Here is a 23181-nt window from a genome sequence, read left to right as displayed (position 1 = left end):
TTTTTTTTGGGGGGGGGGGATCTGACAGAAGGAAGGCTGAATTTTAGCTGTCTTGGGTAAGATGAGACCCAGAAGTTTGCACATGCCCTTTGGATATGGAGGGAGATGTGAACAAAAGCTGAGTTATAACCAGAGGTTATGCCATTCAATCTACAAGAGCAACGGGTTGAGATGGAACATCAAAACCAGTGTCACATTGAAGGGGCTCAGGAGGGGAGCCGAGTAAGGCCGCGTCAGCCAGGGGGTAGCTGCGGCCCAGACCACGTGAAGAGACACACCCATGAGCTACAGCAGCTGAAGATAAGCCCAGAATGACCGGGGATGGGGCCAGTCCCAGATTAGTGGTCACCACACAGAGAGTGGCCCAGACCAATGACTCCACAGCTGAGACCAGTGAGGGACCAAAGGCCGCTGCATAAATTTAAGGACCCATCTCCCTTCCCCCATCATGAACATGCAGAAGGACAATACGTAATTAGGAGATCTACCGTCATGATCACCTAGGCTTCTGAAGTGTTTTCCACACTACAACTGGTAATACATTGCCCTTGCAAGGTAAGAGCACATACTTTCTGACTTTTCCTCACAAGAACACCAATGGCCACTGCTTTTAGGGGTGATATGCCAAGATAATTAAAAGTGGAAAATGTTTTTGTTGGGTTTGGTTTGGTTTTTTTCCTACTTGGCCTGTTGATAGTTGTTGGACACTTTACTCCTTTGATCAATTTTTCTTTTCAACATGATCAGCACAGGAGACCCACATCTAAGTGCTTAAGAAGCTCCAGTGTAGACTGACATGCTGGTCCCTCTAAATCCTGGGGAAATCAATATAGGAAAGACCTTGAGGTGCTAGGTATCTTTTCTTAAGGCTATGATCGGGAAGAGGCTTTCCACCAACTACCTCCCCATTCTCACTCTTTTCACTTTCAACTTCTCACCACTGATTATAAAAATGCTGGGTCTGTCTCTCAATAGAGCCTCCATTGCTATGATATGAGTAACTTACCACTTATGCCCAATCACCATGCAGCACAAAAACAATTATACGCATCTTTAAATATATGCTTGATTAACTTTCCTATATATTTTAATTAACTAATTTATTTTTGGCCGTGTTGGGTCTTCGTTGCTGCACGCGGGCTTTCTCTAGTTGTGGCCAGCAGGGGCTACTCTTCATCGCAGTGCATGGGCTTCTCATTGCGGTGGCTTCTCTTGTTGAGGAGCACGGGCTCTAGGCACACGGGCTTCAGTAATTGTGGCACGCGGGCTCAGCAGTTGTGGCTCGCGGGCTTTAGAGCACAGGCTCAGTAGTTGTGGCTCATGGTCTTAGTTGCTCTGTGGCATGTGGGATCTTCCCACACCAGGGCTCGAACCCGTGTCCCCTGCATTGCCCGGCGGATTCTTAACCACCGCGCCACCAGGGAAGTCCTAACTTTGCTATATATTTTAACACTGAACTCTCTTTGGATGAGCACCGTCTTCGTGTTTGTAGATCAATGACACATGGACGTTTGATGACAGCAAAAAAAAAAAAAAAATTAGAAAGAACATTTGTATGCAAAAGAGAAAGCATCATTGAGTCAGTAAGAACTTCTGTGCATGAGCAATTGCCAGGGCCCAGTAAAAGAAACAAACAAAAAGCAAACAAACAAACAAAAAATACAGGGTATTTTCAAAGAGGTCAAATCAAGACTATCAAATAAATGAATTTCAAAAAAATTGTTCAGCTTGCAGAATTCATTTATTATTAATTATATACAGATGAAAAAATTTAAATAGTTCAGGTCAATCAATTTCAGCACCTAATCACAATTATAGGAAGATTATGCAGATTCTGTTTTCTTTCTTTCATGTGAAAGTTTAGTACATTAGGTGACTTTAGAGCGTTACATACTGAACTACCAACAGTTACCAAAAACATTTGTCCATTTTTCTTTTCATTCTTGGTGAAATGAAATGTGAATCCACTTGCTCTTCAAGGGCACTAGTGACTTAAAATACCACAGGTAGAAAGTCAGTGACAGGTCATGCGCTAAGAGTTGATAAATAAACCCAAAATGCTGTGATTGAGTGGTGAGTTACTAGTATACGATAACATCTCTAGCATGAAGAGATTTTGATTAAACTGTGTACTTTAGAAAGGCTGGGTGGGTGAGGGGCACTTCTATCTCATATTACCTTTTCAAAAAATAATAACTATAGACAAGTTCACCATAGCATTCTCTTGAATGTCCCAAATCATGAGGTTACTGATCTTACTTTATTTATATAAATAACAAATTACTGCAACCTGCTATAAACTTCTACATTTACTACTCTAGAAATTATAGTACCATAGCAAAAGGAAAATAACACCCTATTTGGGAAGGGGGAACATTTGAAAATAATAAAAAAAGTATAATCTTTTAAAAATACTATATGCTGTGCTGATACGTTTAATCTACCATATAAATGGGTGATTTGCTCATTCTGCGCTGAATGTTTCTTAAGGAGAGTTCAGATGGCAGGTATGGCACCAAGCAGAGGAGGCACATACTAAGGTATGAGAGCAGGTCACCACCAAGAATGCAGCTTTAGTCCTGTAATAAAGCAAATTATAAAGTGTTGGACAGAGTCCCCGTTTAGGACCCGTCGTGGGTCCTGCGGTACCTATTCAAAACCCATTTTCAATTCCCTTCTCCATTGTCTGTTACTTACTCTAAGGGTTGGACAACCGATTAATCTTTTTTTTTTTTTCCAGCTGCAACAGTCACGTAACCCAATTCTCGTCAGTGAAATGTAAGGGGAGGTAATGGAAGTTCCCTCCCAGCTGAGAGAGTGGGAGTGAGCTCTTATCCCCTGCCACTTGCCCCTGCACCTGTGGGTTAGAAAAGAGGCTGCTGGAAGCCACATTAGTCCTCTGACAGCCATGTGGGTAGGACCATGACAGTCACAGAGAACCCCAGCCCCAAAGTCCTGACTTTGTGAGCCACTGAGAGAACTTCGTCAGCAACCAACATCCAGATTTCTTGTAACGTGAGAAGACCTCTAAATACCACCTGGTATTTAGAGCCCACTGCGTTTTAAATAGATACCCACTTATTTGAGATCCCTGTGAATAAGAGGAAAAAGACAAACTGGATGGTCACCAGAGGTGACAGCACGGCCAAGTCAAAGGTTTTGGCTTTGTTGACTCAACTGTGTTATGTTTCCCAGGAGAGAGTATCTGCGTGCATCTGAATTGGGGAACCCCAACTTTCTGATCAGTTGAGCAAACCGGGTAGTGGATTTCATTGTATCTTGTCATACTAACAGGAGATCTTCTGGCTTAAGAGTAATTGGTACTAATGAATCTGCCTCCTCTTTCTCCCAGGGCTTCATGTGGCATAAGGGTGGAACAGTAGCTAGAGGGCTCTGGCCTGACAGCGATCGCACATTTAGAGGTTACAAGGACAGAGTTACTGCCTGTAGCCATCCACAAGCAAAAAGGAAACAAATCTCCCCAAATCCCATTCAGCTGTGTCGTGGGAGTTGGCAGAAGATGACAATGTCCTTTACTGAAATACGAGTGGGTTTCAGCAGTTGTGAAAGGACACGGCCCTAGCAGTGAAAAGCCCATAAACAAGGGAATATCTTGAGAAAAGAAATTTAACCTTGAAAAGAATATGGAATGTTTATACAATCAAATGACCCTTTTCTTTGCAAGACATCTCATTTTCGAACTCCTTTAAATATTAAATCCCCTTGGCAATGAAGGAAGAACTACAAGATGCTTACTCTAAACTGATGAGAAATAATGCCGATCAAAGTTTAATTAGAAATGATGACGAGGAAACTCACAAATTCCAACATGAGAAAAGGAGGCAATATTTACTGAGTTATTCTCTGAAGAAACATGGATTGGCTGCCTACCACCTGGTGTTACTCTTTCCAAGTATGGTACCCGCCCTGCTACAGGATATGGTCCCATATGGGAGAGAAACTTCTAACAAGTAAGAGATCTTAATGCATCATTAGACATTATATTCCTATACATATACATGGATTTCTATACATATGTTTCTCTGAAGAAAAGGAGCAGGAATTTTACTAAGAGAGGAACATTTTTTTTAATTCTAATTTAGAGATCAAATAAGGTGTTTCCTGGAGAAAGTGGCATTGAGTTTAGACCTGAAAAATTCCTAGGTGTTAGTCTAGGTAGGAATATTCAACGTTGCAGGAATACTTTAGACTGCAGAAATACATGACTGAACCTGAAAAAATTTAAACTTGACATTAAGAAGCAGTTGGAGAACCTAAACTCACAACCATGGGAATCTCATCCGCCCTGGTTTTTGTCAGTACAAGTTCAAAGCTTTGTCTGTCCCACCATTCTTTTGCCATCTGTACCCTCCCCCAGCCCGCTCAACCCCCAGAAATCATCTTCTTCAAGCTAAAGACAGTAAGTGAATGATAAATGGGCCTCTCCGCTGATGATTTTGAGTGGTTGAGAAGTGGCCCTGCTCTTTTGCCATAAAATTCCTCCAGAACTTGTCCTTTCTGACACATTGCTCACACGGAAAAAAATTAAGAAAATGTAAGAGAAAATTAACTTCTTTGAATCTGAAGCACAAAGATTGCTCTTTTACTTCTTATTTAGGAAATTATCATTTTTGACCTTGATACAGCTTTGGACCTCAAATTAGATAGAAAGCCTCCAATCAATATGCTAGCATTGTTAATTCAGCTCTGGAGAAAATAGAATGTGCAGCAGTGCTCTTATGCTCTCTCTCTCTCTTTCACACACACACACACACACACACACACACACACACACACACACACACACACACAGAGGTTACAACAGACATTGAGAAAATATCCTTAGTTTCAGCCCTAATTCTCCTCAAATAAAGAAATCCCATTTCAGACACCTCCATAAAGAGAATTTCTACAACCTTCTTTTTCATTTTACAAATACTCTAGAATTTTTAATAAAACCTAAAGGTTTTTAGCTTACTTCCTTCTAATCAAATGACCAGATTTGTCAGTTCTATAGATATTGGAGGACAAAATATTGCAGTTTATTTTGAAAACGTAAAGTTGTCATTTCCCCCTAAAACTTTACCTATCATATTTACTTTATGTTTATGCCACACCATAACAGTATGAGAGTCTTTATGATAAATAGAACACAAAAGTAAATAAAAACAAACAAAAAACCCTTTGCTCTGAAGGAGTTATCAGCAAACACCTCGGATCTCCCCAAGGTATCAATTCGATTTGCTAAGCAGTTAAGATGATAAAGCACCAAGGCTCTTAATTTATTCTGTCCCATTAATTTTCTTCCATTATGTCAGAGAAAACAGAATAAGAACTGAGTGTGAGAAATAATAGACCCAGGAAAGAGAATGTCAGGGCATGCATCTAGATTGTAGAAATTCTCTTAAAGAAGAACTGGCTTCCTAGGAGAGTTTGACATTCCAGGACAATGCAATGTCCTATGCCAGAGTTTCTGCCCTGATATTAACGTACATTTGAAGCTGTATCATGGATGGGGCAGGGGGAGGGGGGTGGAAATCAAGGTTACATGCCCACAGCAATGTACCTGCTCTGTAAATCTGCCATGCTGCCAGACCCTACTATCCTCAATAGAAATATGGACCAGGTTTAGGATGTATCAGAATGGAGCAGCAAAGATCTAAGCCTGGATTTTCCCATCTCTAAGGTGGGTTCATTGGAGGGAATTAGAAACACATTTTAAAAAGAACATCGTAAAAAAAAAAAAAAAAAAAAGAACATTGTAATCTTCCTTTTTATAGGATTGTATACTACGTAAGTCCAGAATACTTCCCCTTTTGTGATATTCCTAGTTTCGGATGTAACTATAGATTGTTACTAAAGATAGTATAGAATTAAACTTTTGAATATGTTGAATTTTTTTACTAATCCTTGACTTCACATAAAACCAACCGACATGAGCGTGTTCAGTAGAGATGCTCAAAAAACTAAGAAGCTCCGAGCTAGTGACATAAAATCTTAAGAATACAAGGCACGAAGTGAGCTATTTTGCTTGTTATCAGCATAAAAGATGAGGAAAGAGTTATAAAGTAGATTCCTTGAATATACTAAAAATATAACCATAGTCTTGTGTGGTGAAGGTTCTTTTTCATCAGATTTTTACTTGCTTTGTGCTTTACTGTTCAGTTGAACGTTTAAATTGTAGCTTCTTTGTGGGTAAAAGTAAACAAAGCAGTACTGCCAATGACTGGATGAGAAAGTTAGCCTAATCCTAGGCGCCGTATTTTGAAGTTCATTTTTGCAATGGACCAAGCCACGTACTTGAATTTAGCTCTTCTCAGTAACATTTTGCTTCAAAGTAAAATGAATATTCTGGTTTTCATAAATCCAGATTTTGACCCCAGTATCATTAACGCCCAAGTGAGTATGGTTATCTTGGGCCTAGAAGAAGGAGGCTCCAACCCTGGAAGTTCACCTGGCTGACTTAGCATCACGGGCACATAGCTCACCGGCTGGTGGATGTACAGTTGGGTCACATCTCATCCAGGGGATAGGTTTTAAGGTCAACCGGTGAGTCCGTAATACCTTTAATACCCTTTTAACCACTCACAGAGCATAGCAATCATTGCATGGGGTTGAAGGTGACTTGGGAGATTCAGTTACTGGCCCCAATTTTTCACCTCTATCCTCCCTCATCCACACTGTTGCCACAGTCTCAGTGTGGAGAGAGTGTATTTCTCTGCCCCTTGACTTTTGTGACTTGCTTTGGCAAGTTTGCCAGCTCCAACTCTAGGTCTGAAGAGTTCTCATGAGTTTCCACCTGCTCTCTCACACCTCTGCCATCACTATGAGAAGCACATGCTGGCCCAGCTAGCTCATGGCTCCAGGACAAAATAAGAAATACGTTGAACAGAGCTGATCAGCAAACCCATGAGAGAAGAATAAAAACCTATTGTATGCCACTGAGATTTTGTGGTTCCTTGCTAGAGGAGATTATTGTGGCAATAGCTAATTAAAACACTGATCTTATGCATAGGTATAAAATAGTGTATACAGTATTATACACTATATATGAAGAGCATATGATGAAAATATAATTTAAGTGTTTTAACTCACTCTTATCAGGACGAGATGATCACAAGAAAAGAAGCACCTGGGTAGGGTAGGCACAATACCTACCAGCGACAAGCTTTTCAGGGGGTATAGAGATCTGTCTGAAACCTGAAGAAAATGATTGGCTACAAAGTATTGGGGGAAAACTTAACACCATTTAGTTAAATATCTACAAAATGAAACGTGATGTCAACTAGTCAACTATACTTCAGTTCAGGTTTTTTATAATTACGTGTCAGTTGTATTTAATAGGGGATGTGGATACATTTTTATAAGTTTGACTTAAGGTGGAGTAGAGCCTCAAAAGTCACCATCCACCCCTACGCTCAGAGAAGGTCTTAAAGCAGCCCTGAGAGGTACCTGGAAACCGATTAATTAAGGGAAGAGAAGTTCTCCCATACCCTGCTCACTCATGGGCAAGCAGTGAGCTTTTCTACACCCTCCACCCCACCCCACCCTTTTCTTTCTCCAAATACATTTTATGGAATTCACCAATAGGGAGATTCCACTATAAGTGTCAATCTTCATGTAGATCACCATAGAGAAGGAAATCTCTCCCAACAGACATCTTTGTTAGTGGAAAGGGCACTGGAAAACATGAGAAGATCTATGGTTGAGTCCTGCTTCTCCTACTTAGCGGGAACACCCCTTTCCCAGGACCACCCCAGATGGGCTGGAGGGAAGGCAGAGCCTTCCCCTTATAAGCCTCCCTCTCACAAACCAGTCTTTACAGGCTCACGTTGGAAGCTCTTTCTCCTTGCTTCCTACATAGACTGTGTGTGTACTTATCATAACGTTTACACAACTGTATTAAAATTACATTTTGGGGGGCTTCCCTGGTGGCGCAGTGGTTGAGAGTCCGCCTGCCGATGCAGAGGACACGGGTTCGCGCCCCGGTCCGGGAAGATCCCACATGCCGCGGGGGGGCTGGGCCCGTGAGCCATGGCCACTGAGCCTGCGCGTCTGGAGCCTGTGCTCCGCAATGGGAGAGGCCCCAGCATTGAGAGGCCCGCGTACCGCAAAAAAAAAAAAAAAAAAAGTTACATTTTTGCTCTTTCATTTCCTCCAGAAGACTCCTGCTTTCTTGAAAAAGGATTATGTCTTATTCTTGGTATTCTCAGCTTCTATCACAGTGGTTGGTACATAATATCCATTAATATGTGTTAGGGACAAAAAAATGAACCTTGCTGCTTCACATCTTGGACACAAACTTATCCAGCTGGGTGGAGAGAGTCAGAGTGGAGACACTGCTATCCCTTTGACAGTCCCACATAGCAATCAGGTTTTAGCAAGAATGAATATTCGATTATTCTCTGGAACACTCTGAAGCCAGCTGACACATGATGTGATTTGCCATTTGCTTACTGTGGCCATTTCCAAATGAGATTATTTACTGACTGTTCTAGTATGACTGTATGGAACCCTACCCAAGACTCCCACTGTAATGGAGATATAATTTTGGAAATCAAAATAAAAGTTATGACCTTATCTTAAGAAAAAAATGAGTCATTTCTGACTGCTGTAATCATAGACTCTCCTTGGCAAAGACAGAAAAAATCTTTATAGGTTTCACTCTCCTGAGCAAAGAATAGGAGCTATATAACACAATAATAGAAATAACAAGTTTGAATTAAGGGAGTTCCTTTTTTTAAAATCTGTTGTGTAAAAATGGATTCTGACAGCTCTGATAATCTAGAGGCAACCTTCAGCCATTCAAGCATTATATGGTGATTTATGTCACAATAAAAAATCATCTACAGGTGCCCCAAGACATGGGGTAAATGTCATCTATAGGATAAAGTTCCTCAAAATAACTGAGAAATTACAGGCTACTTGGTCCAAAGTACGGTCCTCAGTATACTGCATAACATCTGACTTATAACTGCTGCAGATATTTATAATAATGGAATATATTATTTAACATGATGAAGCCTGAAAAGGCTCATTAACTCTAAATTTGATTCAATAACTCCACTTCTTTTCATTTGCAGACGCAAGATTCCGAAGTTCTGTAACATTAGCTTAATTATATGAGCTGTGAACCATCCCTAAATCTAGACTCATGTTTAGTTTAGGGCAAAATAAGTATTAATGTTGGGATTCTTATTTCTAAAATGCTTTTCTGAACAAATTCATTCATCTCCTTTCTTTTTCTTCTTGGGATTTCTAGACTACAGCACAAAGTAGAAATTGTAGAATCATAGAATTTGAGGGGTTGAGGACATTTGAGGTAACAGAAATTAGAAAAATGTGTTAAATGACTCGTCACTATGATAAGCTAAATAGTTCTTGTGAAGGTACCAGAACAATAATTACCTTTATAAATGTCAAAAAGAAACGAATGGCAAATAATGCAACAAAACGAAGGTTAGACCTAAAAGGTGAAAATGGATAGAATGATCAACAATTAGAGACTTGAATTTAATAACTTAAAGTAAATCCAAATCTGAATAGATCACTCGAAGGAAGATGCAAATATTGGCATATAGGAGGAAATTTACTTCAAAATGTGTCCATGCTCGCTCTAGCCCTGTCATGAATCCCAGGCGAGACATCCTCCTTTAAAATTAAGCGCTAACCTTTTTATTGTGATTCTTGGACCTTTTCCTGCTACTCAACAGGTGTTTTGTTTCTACTTCCTAAATGAATAACTCTGAATCTTTACCAAATTATAACCAGCTAAAAATTACCTAAGAAACGTTCATTGAGAAATTAACTTTATGCTATGTTTTCCCATGGGGAGATCCACTTTTAGATTATTTGTAAAGCTTTACCATTATTCTTTTTTATTCTTCTTTGCAAAGACGTCTTATACAATTGTAGGAAACTTGGGATAAGATTCGTTAGGATACCAACCAGCATTTTTCCTGTAATGCAGATTTCTAAATCCTCCAGTCATTTCCTTCCATACCTATTCTTGTAGCAGTTGATTTTCCCTAGCCAAGTAAGCCATGACAGGTTTCAGAGTTTTTCTTTCTTTTTCTTACCTTACGGTGTGTTCTGACTAGCGGGTGTAGAACAGCCGTTTTTCAAATTTTAGAGACCATCAGGGTAATCTGGAGGGTTAATGAAAACAGAGATTGCTGGACCAGCTCCATAGGTCTGGGTGAGCCTGACAACATGCATTTGTACCAAGGTACCAGGTGACGCTGCTCCTGCTGACCTGGAGCCCAGCTTCCAGGATCATAGCTGTAGAATATTAGGAAACAAGGGAAATAAGCAACCAAGGATTGTTGCAAAGTTCTCACAATTGTTGCAAATTATAACAGATGAAAGTAGCTTGGGAGTTAAAAACCAACAACTGGTGTTTGACTCTGGCTGAAATGTCAAGGAAACGAATCCGAAATAAGAAAGATAAGAGTTGGAATAGTTTTCAAAGGCTGAAGATGCAAAAACTTTAAGAGGTCTTAGAATTTCTGAAGCTGCCATCAAAAGCTACCCCCAACCAGGGTGGTCTGCCACCTTGACACCCCCCAATATAGGCTATCTACTTCTTTCTACTCACTTTTTATTTTTATTTTTTTATTTTTTTTATTTTTATTTTTTAACATCTTTATTGGAGTATAACTGTTTTACAGTAGTGTGTTAGTTTCTCCTTTACAACAAAGTGAATCAGTTATACATATACATATGTTCCCATATCTCTTCCCTCTTGTGTCTCCCTCCCTCCCACCCTCCCTATCCCACCCCTCTCATGGTCACAAAGCACAGAGGTGATCTCCCTGTGCTTCTACTCACTTTTTAGATTTATTTTGATCTGCTTTGAGCTGACATTTCTAGCGTGCCATTCTAGAAGGTCAGGTTCTTTTACTGGATTTGTTTCTTTTTTTAATTTCCCAGGTATAGCTCAGAAAATATTAAAATTCTATTCCTGGGATTAATGTTGCTTTCCCTAATGTGCCTCAGCTCTACTGGAATAATTTGTGGTCAAATCCCTTGTGAGCCTTTCTGCCCTCACATTCTTCTTTCCCTATTCGAAGCTTCTGGAATAATAGATAAACAAACAAAAGTGTGGATTCTGGATAATTTTGTCCTCCCTACTCTCCAGGCCAAATGACTAGATATTTAATTACTATCATTAGCAAACAGAAGATAGACTGTCATCTGTCCAGAAATAAAAGCAAAACCATAGTTTTTCTTGAATTACATATAGGTGCCTCAATTGTCCCTGTATATGTCCTGGGTTATTTATTTAAGGAAATGATACATCTAAAAAGAGATCTAAGAATACAACCAATGAGTTACAGCATTGTTTACAATATTAAAAATTAAAAACAAGCAAAATGTCCACCAAGATGGCTTCCAGCTGAAGGCTCCACAGTCCCCTAAATCTTAATAGAATCTTAATAGAAAAATAAAAAGGGTAAGGAGAGAAGGTTTGTGGTTTAAAGCAGGGGATGGCCAAATGTGGTCCACTGCATGTTTGGGTGTACATCACAAGCTGTGTACAAAATGTGTATAGCTGCAAGTTTTCCAATTTTTAAATGGTTGGGGAAAAGAACAATATGTCAGTAATATTTTATGACTTGTGACAATTTTATGAAATTCAAATTTCAGTATCCATAAACAAAGCATTATTGGGACGCAGCCCCACTTGTTCATTTACATATTGTCTAGAGCCTCTTTTTCACCACAATGACAGATTTGAGAAGTTCCAAAAAAGAGCCAGGATGACCCACCAAGCCTAAAATATTTCCTTATCTGGTCCTTTACAGAAGTTTCAAAGATGTGGAAACAGCTTGTTAAACAAAGTAACACCAACTGTTTCTTTGTTGTTGAACTTCCCTCCAGCTCAATGTAGTTTCCCAGCTCCAGTTGGGGGCTATTTTTTGCGGTGGTTCCCAAACTGACTTGACTGAGGAACGCTCCTTTTTATGGAATGTCTCCTACTGTACATATTTTTAAAATGCCATTTTGGGAAATGCTGTTCTGGTGCACAGGCCCTCAAAGTGCGGATGCAAATTTAAGAAAAAAGAATAAAGAGCTAATGGTGAAATTTCAGATATCTGTGAATGCATTGCAAGCATCGCCCAGGGAAAAAGAGAATTTGAGTTCTAAACGTCTCTCAAATTATATCCATGGGAAATACAGATGACTCTTCCTCGGGAATATAACAATGAGGGAAAAATCAACTTTGAGGAAAGAACTTTTTCTGTTGGCAAAATCATCGCACCATCTTTATATTATAAAAAAGAAACGGTAATTCTAAATATGCGGAAATGTCACGGAATAAAATGGCGGTGTTGGCTCAGCAGAATGTTTGGTAAATGTTAGCTAAAAACACTAAGCATGGGCTATGTATAATTGTAATTCTTAAAGCCTCGGGAAGTCAGTAAATGTTACATAATAAACACCATCATCATTTCACCGGGGATTTAAAAACAGGATCAGCCTGTTCTTTCTGAAATAACAAATTCTCCTTTTGTGAAATAATAGTGACCTCCAGTGGCTGTCTTGCTCTAGTGCTTTACATTTTCTCAAACTCTCCTGGAAAAAAAAAATTACAGGAATGATATGCACTCCTTTCCAGATTTTAGATGTTAATCTTTTTATTTAACAAGTTTGTGTCGAGTGTTTGTTATGTTGTCCGCACTGTTCTGAGCAACCGCAGGGAAAAGCACTGGGCTAAGAGTCAGAAGACAGAGCCGTAGGGCAAATAAAAGCTGTTTGACTCTGGACAAGACAGCTTTTGACTTACCTAAGTCTTGGCTTTCTCACAATGCTGTTTTGAGTAACAGTGAAAGCATATGTAGAAGCACTCTTTATACTGTAGTGCACATTACAGAGAGGAGATGGTAATAGGTCACGTATGGCTCCTTCCTTAGAAGTTTGTAAACATGTCAAGAAAGTCAAGATGCTTGGAGTCGATACAGGAATGGGCAACCGCTCAATTCAGACCCAAGAATAGGAGAAATAGATTGCCTTCTGAAAGCTAAAATATGAAGTCAACTCCAAATAGACCAGGAAAAAGAAATATGAAGTCCTCTGAGACTATGGTGATCTCACTGAGGTGGACACCCTTGGTTGTTCCTTCCCCATTCTCCTTTATTGGGAGAGCCTTAGTTTCATTCTAGGGTTCACCTTCCATGTTCTATGAATCACTAGGGGCTCAGTCAATCATACTTCTATGCTCCTTTCCAGTGACTGGATTTGTTCATGGTTATATGTCCCAACCAGGTTGATAGGATCTGAATACTTCCTGGGGGCAGCAGCATGCATGGCCATGGTAAGTTATTCTTGTTATTTAAGAAGTGTTTACAAGAAGTAACCTCCTTCAGCCCCCCATTTTTGAGGGGTTGTTGTCACATTTGCATAGGACACCTGAAGCTTCTGTGGCTATCTATGACTGTGAGAGGAGACATTGATGATGCCCTGAAGGTGGCAGAGCAGAGACATAGAAAGCATCTGAGTCCTTGATAATGTTGCTCCGTGGGCTATGCCAGCCTTAGAACCATCTACCTCTGGACTTTTTGTAACGTGAGAGACAAAGTCCACTGTTTTTCAGCCATTTTTAGTTGAGAATTCTAAGCTAAACTTGCAGCTGAAGACATCCTTACACATTCTACTAGGTGTTGCCACTCTCAAGGTCTCTAGGCTTGGAAATATCTGGACCTTGATGGGTTCCTTTATTTTAATCATCTACTGCATATGCTCAGAGAGTTATAATTAAATATAATGTATACCATAATTTTCACATTAGTGGAACAATTAGGGTTCAGACAAAAGAGGAATCTTTACAAAGGAGAAAGTATTGCTAAAATATCTGTTTGATGATGTGACTGACAAGGGATTAATTTCCAGAATATACAAACAGCTCATACAACTTAATATCAGCTTCATATCAGAACAAACAACTCAATCAAAAAATGGGTAGAAGATCTACAAAGACATTTCTCCAAAGAAAACACACAGATGGCTAACAGGCACATGAAAAGATGTTCAACATAACTAATTATTAGAGAAATGCAAATCAAAACTGCAATGAGATATCACCTCACACCAGTCAGAACGGCCATCATCAAAAAGTCTACAAATAATAAATGCTGGCAAGGGTGTGGAGAAATGGGAACACTCCTACACTTTTGGTGGGAATGTAAATTGGTACAGCCACTATGGAGAACAGTATGGAAGTTCCTTTAAAAACTAAAAAATAGAGCTACCATATGATCAGAAATCCCACTCCTGGGTATATATCCAGAAAAGACAAAAACTCTAATTTGAAAAGATATATGCACCTCAATGTTCATAGCAGCACTATTTACAATAGCCAAGACATGGACGCAACCTAAGTGTCCATCAACAGGTGAATGGTAAAGAAGATGTGGTAAATATATATATATATATGTACATGGAATATTACTCAGCCACAAAAAAGACTGTAATAATGCCATCTGCAGCAACATGGATGGACCTAGAGATTATCATACTAAGCGAAGTAAGTCAGACAGAGACAAATATCATTTGATATCACTTATATGTGGAATCTAAAGTATCATACAAATGAACTTATTTACAAGGCAGAAATAGACTCACAGATATAGAAAACAAACTAATGGTCACCGACGGGGAAAGGGGGAGGAAAAATTAGGAGTTTGGGATTAACAGATACACACTACTATATATAAAACAGAAAAAAAACAAAGATCTACTCTATAGCACAGGGAACCATATTCAATATCTTGTTGAATAGGAAAGAATCTGAAAAAGAATATAGGTATAACTGAATCACTTTGCTGTACACCTGAAACTAACACAACATTGTAAATCAACTATACTTCAGTTATATATATATACCTGAAGATGACATCACCCAGCATTTGTTTTTGTGAAAAGGCACAGAGTTCCTATCTCCTGTCACTATGTGCCAGGCATAAAGTTAGTTACCTCTAGCCACCTTTAGGCTCATTGAGAGGATTAAATGGGTAACTGAATCTGAAACTTAGGTTCTCAGTGAGTAATTGTTTCCGTCTTTTCCTCATCTCTACCATTTTACATCCTTTCACCCATCAAACCTTATGGAGAGTTCACCTTCTCACACAAGCTCTCCCCAAATTAAACTTACCTGTTAATTTAGGTCTCCCGTGCGCTCAAGACAGTGGTCTGAGTTTAGGTACAACTGCTAAGTTTTCTGCTGCATCTGGGCATACACTTCTCTCTAATACACACCAGGATTGCAAGGAAGTTAAGCAAGGCAAAGATGTTGGCCTCCACTTACTTGTGAGTATGTGCGTTCTATCACTCTCTGACTCTTCTCAACCCTTTGCCAGTCCCCCAGTATTTAGCCTTCTCATCTAAACATAGTTGTTACCCAATAATTGATGAGAACTGCCTGCCTTAGCAACCCTACTGACATAAGAGTGCCCTCGCTCTTTAATATGCAAGCTGTGACGTTCCTTGTTAGCTTTATAAAAGCCACTTCCTCTCCCGGAGTGGGGAGGATTGGGTGACTTCTGGCTTCATCTGTTCTGTCTGACACTTATCCCAAGTCTGTCTGTAATTTTCTAATGTTCTCAGGATGTGTTCTGATAAAACTCTCCCCATAACCCCAGTTAATACTAAAAATTTACAAAAGATTATTCAAATACCTGAGGTTTTTTTTTTTTTTTTTTTGTGGTACGCGGGCCTCCCTCCGTTGTGGCGTCTCCCGTTGCGGAGCACAGGCTCCGGACGCGCAGGCTCAGCGGCCACGGCTCACGGGCCCAGCCGCTCCGCGGCACGTGGGATCCTCCCAGACCGGGGCGCGAACCCAGTTCCCCTGCATCGGCAGGCGGACGCGCAACCACTGCGCCACCAGGGAAGCCCCTGAGGTTGTTTTTAATGCTTGAACAGAGGAGTAAACAGGACCACAAATGTATTAAAATGTAACCCAAAGTAGCCATGATTGACTGATACCATGTATACTGTGTCTTTCTTTTCCTGATTTAATAAAAGTACATTTACATCTAAAGAAGAGAAAGTTGGAATTTGGCCAAAGAACTGAGAGCACTATCACGGGGACACAGAGTCCTGCTTTATGTCAACAATTAACGCAGAGCTTCCCCTGTCACATACTTGCTGGACATTCTTGAAATGACTAATTTAATAGCAAAGACTTCATAAGTACATCGTATATGCCTGGGACCTTCCTAAGGGCTTTTACTTTGAATAATTCAATCCTGATTTTTGCATTCAACAATCACAGCAAACTGAGGAGGTGGGTATAATGACGATGTCTGTTTTCCTCATAAGGAAACAGGCACGGAGAGATGGAGAAACCTGGAGATGCCCAATGAAGTGGCAGATCCGGGATCCAACCTCGGGCCACCTCCCACCAGAGCCTGCTCTCTTATCCGTGCATTACACCATGTGAGCGCTCGGTGCCACCGCTCCCCCCATTAGCTATTGATCTGTTCACTAGGCATGCATGAGCACCTACTGTGTGCAAGGAGCAGAGGGGCTGAAGACACCCTAGACATCATCTCTGCTCCAAGCAACACCACAATCCAGTTGGGAAACAAATAGAAAAATAGGTAAAGGAGACCCTACATCCCTCTGGTCTGCTTTTAACCTACTATGTCATCCCCCATCCACCATCTTCTATTTCGATAGGTCAGTGCTCAACTGAAGATTCTGTTGCCACTATTGCCTTGCTCCATTTGTGAGTCTGATAGGGTTGCCATAACAGAGACTGGGTGGCTTTAAAGAACAGAAGTTTATTTTCTCACAGTTCTGGGAGCTAGAAGTCCAAGATTAAGGTGTCAGCGAGATTGGTTTCTTCTGAGGACTCTCTCTTTGGCTTTGTAGATGGCTATCCTCGCCTGTGTCTTCATGTGGTCTTCTCTCTATTCCTATCTATGTCTAAATGTCCTCCTCTTATAAGGACACCAGTCGAACTGGGTTAGGGCTCATTCTAAAGACCTCATTTTAACTTAATTACCTCTTTAAGGACCCTTTCTCCAAATACAGTCACATTCTTAGGTGCTAGGGGTTAGGACTCCAATATATGAATTTGGGGGGGCAGGGAGGACACAACTCGGTCCGTTACATGTATTAGCTCCGCCTCCCTACCAACTTCTCCAAAAAGTACTTTGACATCTTTAATGACTGTAAACCTCCAGCACTTGGAAGAATTAACTTTTCTCAGCTTGAGGCAGGGAAAGAAGAACATAACTATGTGTACTGCAAGAAAAGTGTATAATTAAGATGTTGTGAATGATTCCTGGAGACAAGCCTTTGGTTATTCAAAAACACTGCCGAGAATTGTTTTCACAGGCTAATTTAACCTTCTTCTCATCCCAAGACATTACATATATGTGCACCATGAAGTGAAGTTTATCCTAATAACAAAAAAATAGGTTGAACTTCCCTGTTATATCTCCCAGAAGTGGTAAGTATATCTCAAACATCTTCTGGGGCACAGCAAAATTAAGAGTTTGCCCTAAGAAGGAGGATAAAGTAAATAGAAGGGTTGGGAAGTTCTTGTTATTACATAATTCATAGTTAGACCCATTATCCACTTTAGTGAAATTAAGGGCAGTGCTTCCTGTGGGTGAATTTCACCTTTTTTAACACAAATAAATAATAAAATTGTAGTAAACAATAACAAACATATATTATATAAAATATACTACAATATATAATATAATATAAATAATACATAATATAATTAATAAAATATATAATCTATAGATAATATATACAATATATAATATAATAAAAAAGAAGTGGATGGCACTTTGTAATTTGCAGTGTGTTATATTAAAGTGACAGTGTCACGTTACAGGCTGAAATAATATTCAGATATTCCATGTTCATTTTTCAAGAGGGTACCCAGCACTAACACTTAGCTATGTTCATCTCAAAATTTAATATCTTTAAAAAGAAATTCTCATGTTTTCTTTTCATATGACTGAAGAAAATTTCACAGTGTGGGTATTTAATCCACTCTCCAGGCAATATAACCAAATTCTTAAGTGAATTTCATCCTAGCATTGTCTTACCCACTGAAGAATCCCTGTGGCATAATTCTCTAATAAAACTTCACAGCTCAGACCTTCATGTATTTCTAATGATTCATAGCAACAATTCCCAAATTGCTTGAGAGGGATTAAAAGATTGCTTAAAAGCCATTGTTAGAGAAAATGACAAATTTTATCACTGTGACTAAACTAAATATTTTCTTTGGACATAAATGAAATGTTTGTAAAAGAATACATGGTAGACTTAATATCATGAATTTTTTCCAAGAAATCAGTATTTCCCAATAATATCCACCTGTTAAATCCATTAGAACAGCTTTTCATTTCTAAATGAAATTTAAAGCTGTTATACTAAAGATATTTTCCATGAAGAATTTTATTTTATCATGGGAACACATTTCCTTCCTGGAGGAATTTCAAATTATTTGTAAATACAAGTGTTATAAAGATTAAGAACATCATTTCCTTGCCCATAAAATCCAGACAACTTGGCAAACAAGGAGTCACAGAAGAATTTTTTAAAAAATCTCCCATAATGCCAGAATTGTTCTATTTTAAGGTAAAATGTTAGAATAGATAAAATTTAAGTTTCCTCCTAATACTAATAGTCTTGCAGTTTTTGGATTCTTTCAAAGAGTAAAGTGTAATAATTAGGTAAACCTCTTTTAAAGAAAAACATCTCTTCAGCTTCCAGTGTTGACAAATTACTTTTATAACAATTTACTTAAATAGATTCAAACATAAAACTAGGTTTATTCTTACAATTCTTATACAACTATTTAAAACAAAACTTATTAACAAGTCCAATAATACAAAAAATTAATTTTAAATAACTTAAAATTTAAATTAAAAAATTAATTTAAAATAATAATGATTCATTCATTAATTCCAGAATTGTTTATTGAGTGTGTACTGCATTCCAGGAACTAATCCAGGAGATAGACTTCCAGCAGTAAAGGGTGTAGATGAAAAGCCTTGTAAATCAGAATTTACATTCTTGTAGGGGAAAGTGAGAGCAAGAAAGACAACAAACAAAGTGAGGGGGTGAAGGGGAGAGTCATGTGGATAGGCTGTTCTCAAAGCTTTGCCTTTTCCCCTAAATGAGATGGAGTGCCGCTAGGGGCTTTTGAGCAAAGGAGTGACACCACCTGTTGTGTTTTACCGGATCACTCAGGCAGCGGTGGAGGTAGGCCAGGCTGAAGAAAGGATCATATTTCCAAGTGGATGGTTTTCCTAGAGCAGCACTCCTGGATTCTCTCTTCCACCTTTCTCTGATTGATGAGATTGGAAGAATCATGAAGGTTCAATCAACACTTTCCTCCCCTCCCTCAGGAATCTATCTGCCCTACAGAGAGGGTACCCTCTGAGCCTCTCTCAGTTGTTCAAAAGCTTAGGGAAGCAGGTTCTACCCTGCAGGGAAGTTCTGTTGTTTTTAGGGGTAAGTTTGCTTCATTCAGGGAGGAAATTGTAGCTGGCCTGAGATTTAGTTACTTTGGCCAAGACGGCTGGGTTTTCACCAAAATCCATTTTCACTATCTTGTGAACGTAGGGCTACATTTCCCTCTTTTTCCAACCTTCCTTAGTGTCAGGTGAGGCCATGTGACCGAGTTCTAGGAGGTGGAATGGGAGTTGAACTTTTGTCCGGTCCAGGCACATACAAACCTCCTTTGTAACCTTTCACACTCACTCTTCCCAGTCTATTGGCCAGACATAAAGCCTTCAGCAGAATACTCTAAAGCCCTTGGGGATGATAGAGCCATATTATGAAAGGTCATTGAATGATCTTATTGAAGCCTGCCTGCCAAGCAGGAACAGCCTTACTGGACTTTGAATGAGCAAGAAGTAAACTTTTGTTGTATTAAGCCACTGAGATTTTCGAGTTGGCTTGTTAGCAAAATAGCATTACTTATAATGAATACAAGTCAAATCCTCCAAAGAGCTTTTATCAGTAATAAAACAAATATATTGCCACCATCTGTCTGAATCCTTGTCTATATCTCAATTTGTTCTAATCTTAGAAGGGGAAAGAAGGTGTTATTTATCAATTCCTTAAACCTCCAACAGATTGTATAGTTCTCTTGGTATCAATGATACGGCTGCCTTGCATGGGATATAGGACTTACAAGATGGGTGCCAGCAGGGCCATTTGGTGGGTTTCATGTCTAAGAGTTTTCCAAATTTTGGCCAACATTCTATGGCAACTTTGAGTAGGGAGCAGTGTACGGTCTCATCGCAAATGTTGACTTTTTTTTACCCTTGCATTACACCCTCAACAAGGTTTTCTGTGCACTATATTGCAGATAATTCCAGAAATTGTTGCCTATCATTCCAGGGTGCAGCCCAGTTTCATAAATGAGAAGATGGCCTAACCCACACTTTTAGGATAGTTGATTCATATTACACCGTCACGCCCACACGCTGCCCCCTTTTCCTAAAGAATGAAATTAAAATTCTATGCAAGATGTTGTGAACATTTCTTACGTTAAGCAATTATTTTTTTGTTATAATATAATATTGGGGGCTGGGATAAAAAATGTTGACGAGGTTTCATATAAGGAGTGTTTCACCTACAGACATTTTTCCTCCAAAAGAAAATAGGGTCAAAGTCTCTATCATTTGGATCCATAATGTGACGTGAATTTAAAAATTACTTTGACTTAGTCAACAGGACAAACCTGTTTCTGATTCATTAAATGTGCATCCATAAGTAATACAAAGTAGTCAGTCCCACTGTTGGTTAGATATCTCCTTTTCCTGAATCCTAGAAAGATTTAACCAGCAAACTTAAGTTCTCCCTTCTGATGCATCAGGAAAAGGGACCAATGAGAAGATGATTATGTTCCAATGAGCAGTATGTAGAAGGCAATGGGACACTGAAAATCTCTGAACCCCGGACATCCACTGAGGCAGCTGTGGTTGATGTTCCATTCATCTTGACACGGTGATACCCTGAGACACAACTTGACTCCTCAAAATCTCCACAAGGTATGAAAGTGGGGAACCTGAACCATGGTAGAACCTGAGCATTGGGTCTCCCATAAGATACAGTCATCCAAGTAGACCCTGACCCATGAGAGACATCTATCTTGGGTGAATAGATGGTTGGGCAATTGATACAATTTCTGTCTGTTCCTTTTTGTCTAGACACCAGAAAATGAGACTTTCTTTTTTTCAAACCTGGTTTTAAAGATTATTCAATTTAGTGTGGCCATGGCAAAATACAGCAAGAGTTAAAATAGGCTATAAATCATCGGCTAGCCCACAGCAGTTACTCTGTAATAAAAGGTCAACTATACTACTCACAAGAACACAGGTGTGCATGTGCATACACACATATACATACACACACACTCACTCCTGTTCATTAGAAATGATCCATGTATATTTAGCTATATAGCCAATTTTAAAATTGTCTTCATAATAGCTTTATATTTCTTTGTTGCCTGCCTCATTTTAAGGTAGGCTTCATAATATTCTGCATTTCGCAGATTTTTATTAGTTTGGTCTTATTATTCATGTCAAAAGAAAATATTCATAACTCAATTTGTATTTATTTCTTCATAGGCCAGGGGGTTTTTTTTGATCACTCTAATAATATTTTATAAGCTATTTAAATTCTACACAGTTTTATTTGCCATTAAAAAACTTACATAGCATACCTAATTCAGGCAAAGTTCAGGAAATTATTTAGCTAGTTATAAATATTGCCTAGTGTGAGAATTGAGGTATAACTGTTATTATTTATTAATTTTTAAAAATTCTCACCTTTTTTTCCATATTATTCAAATTATCTATGTTTCTCAACCCAGCTAAACATTAGAAGCACTTGGGTTGCTTTTTTTTTTTTTCCTTTGGCTGAGTTGGGTCTTCTTTGTTGTGCACGGGCTTTCTGTAGTTGTGGCAAGCAGGGGTTACTCTTTGTTGTGGTGAGTGGACCTCCCATTATGGTGTCTTCTCTTGTTGCAGAGCATGGGCTCTAGGTGCCCGGGCTCAGTAGCTGTGGCGAGCGGGCTCTAGAGCCAGGTTCAGTAGTTGTGGCGCATGGGCTTAGTTTTTCCACGGCATGTGGGATCTTCCCAGACCAGGGCTCGAACCCATGTCCCCTGAATTGGCAGGTGGATTCTTAATCACTGCGCCACCAGGGAAGTCCTGGGTTGCTTTTAAAATTACCATTGACCCACCCCAAGTCAACTGAATCCAAATCTCAGATATTACACACACAAAAAAACACAACAAAAGACTTCCTAGGTGATTCTAATAGGAAGCCAGGGTTAAGAATGTTGATTTATTCCAAAGTTTGAGATGGGACCTAAATGAACTGATTTGAGTGTCCTCTCTTGCATAACTATTGTCACCAATAAATCTGTGGATGTGAGTCAAAAATTAAGAATTAAGGGTAGATAAACCCACACACATATGGTCACCTTATCTTTGATAAAGGAGGCAAGAATAAACAGTGGAGAAAAGACAGCCTCTTCAATAAGTGGTGCAGGGAAAACTGGACAGGTACATGTAGAAGTATGAAATTAGAACACTCCCTAACACCATACACAAAAATAAACTCAAAATGGGTTAAAGACCTAAATGTAAGGCCAGACACTATCAAACTCTTAGAGGAAAACATAGGCAGAACACTCTATGACATAAATCACAGCAAGATCCTTTTTGACCCATCTCCTAGAGAAATGGAAATAAAAACAAAAATAAACAAATGGGACCTAATGAAACTTAAAAGCTTTTGCACAGCAAAGGATACCATAAACAAGACCAAAAGACAACCCTCAGAATGGGAGAAAATAGTTGCAAATGTAGCAACTGACAAAGGATTAATCTCCATAATTTATAAGCAATTCATGCAGCTCAATAACAAAAAGACAAACAACCCAATCCAAAAATGGGCAGAAGACCTAAATAGACATTTCTCCAAAGAAGATATACAGATTGCCAACAAACACATGAAAGAATGCTCAACATCATTAATCATTAGAGAAATGCAAATCAAAACTACAATGAGATATCATCTCACACCGATCAGAATGGCCATCATCAAAAATCTAGAAACAATAAATGCTGGAGAGGGTATGGAGAAAAGGGAACACTCTTGCACTGCTAGTGGGAATGTAAATTGATA

The 23181-nt window shown here is 39.2% G+C and overlaps 1 long non-coding RNA gene across 4 annotated transcripts in view; it reads right to left on the bottom strand.

The window, feature by feature from the left end:
* Positions 1-1794: 1794 nt before the first annotated feature.
* Positions 1795-23181, bottom strand: part of LOC114486560 (uncharacterized) — a 37594-nt gene continuing 16207 nt past the window's right edge. For 3 of the 4 annotated variants that reach the window (XR_003680497.1, XR_003680496.1, XR_003680495.1), the window contains exons 3-4: positions 10080-10148; positions 2013-2579 (exon numbers count right to left, since the gene is read on the bottom strand). This is a non-coding gene — a long non-coding RNA (uncharacterized lncRNA). Of the gene's footprint in view, positions 1992-2012; positions 2580-10079; positions 10149-23181 lie in introns of those variants that run through there. The other variant, XR_003680498.1, reaches the window with a different exon arrangement.

Source organism: Physeter macrocephalus, chromosome 7 (assembly GCF_002837175.3).
Source record: "Physeter macrocephalus isolate SW-GA chromosome 7, ASM283717v5, whole genome shotgun sequence".
In the NCBI taxonomy this organism is placed as follows: Eukaryota; Metazoa; Chordata; class Mammalia; order Artiodactyla; family Physeteridae; genus Physeter; species Physeter macrocephalus.
This window is presented reverse-complemented; position numbering and strand designations above follow the sequence as displayed.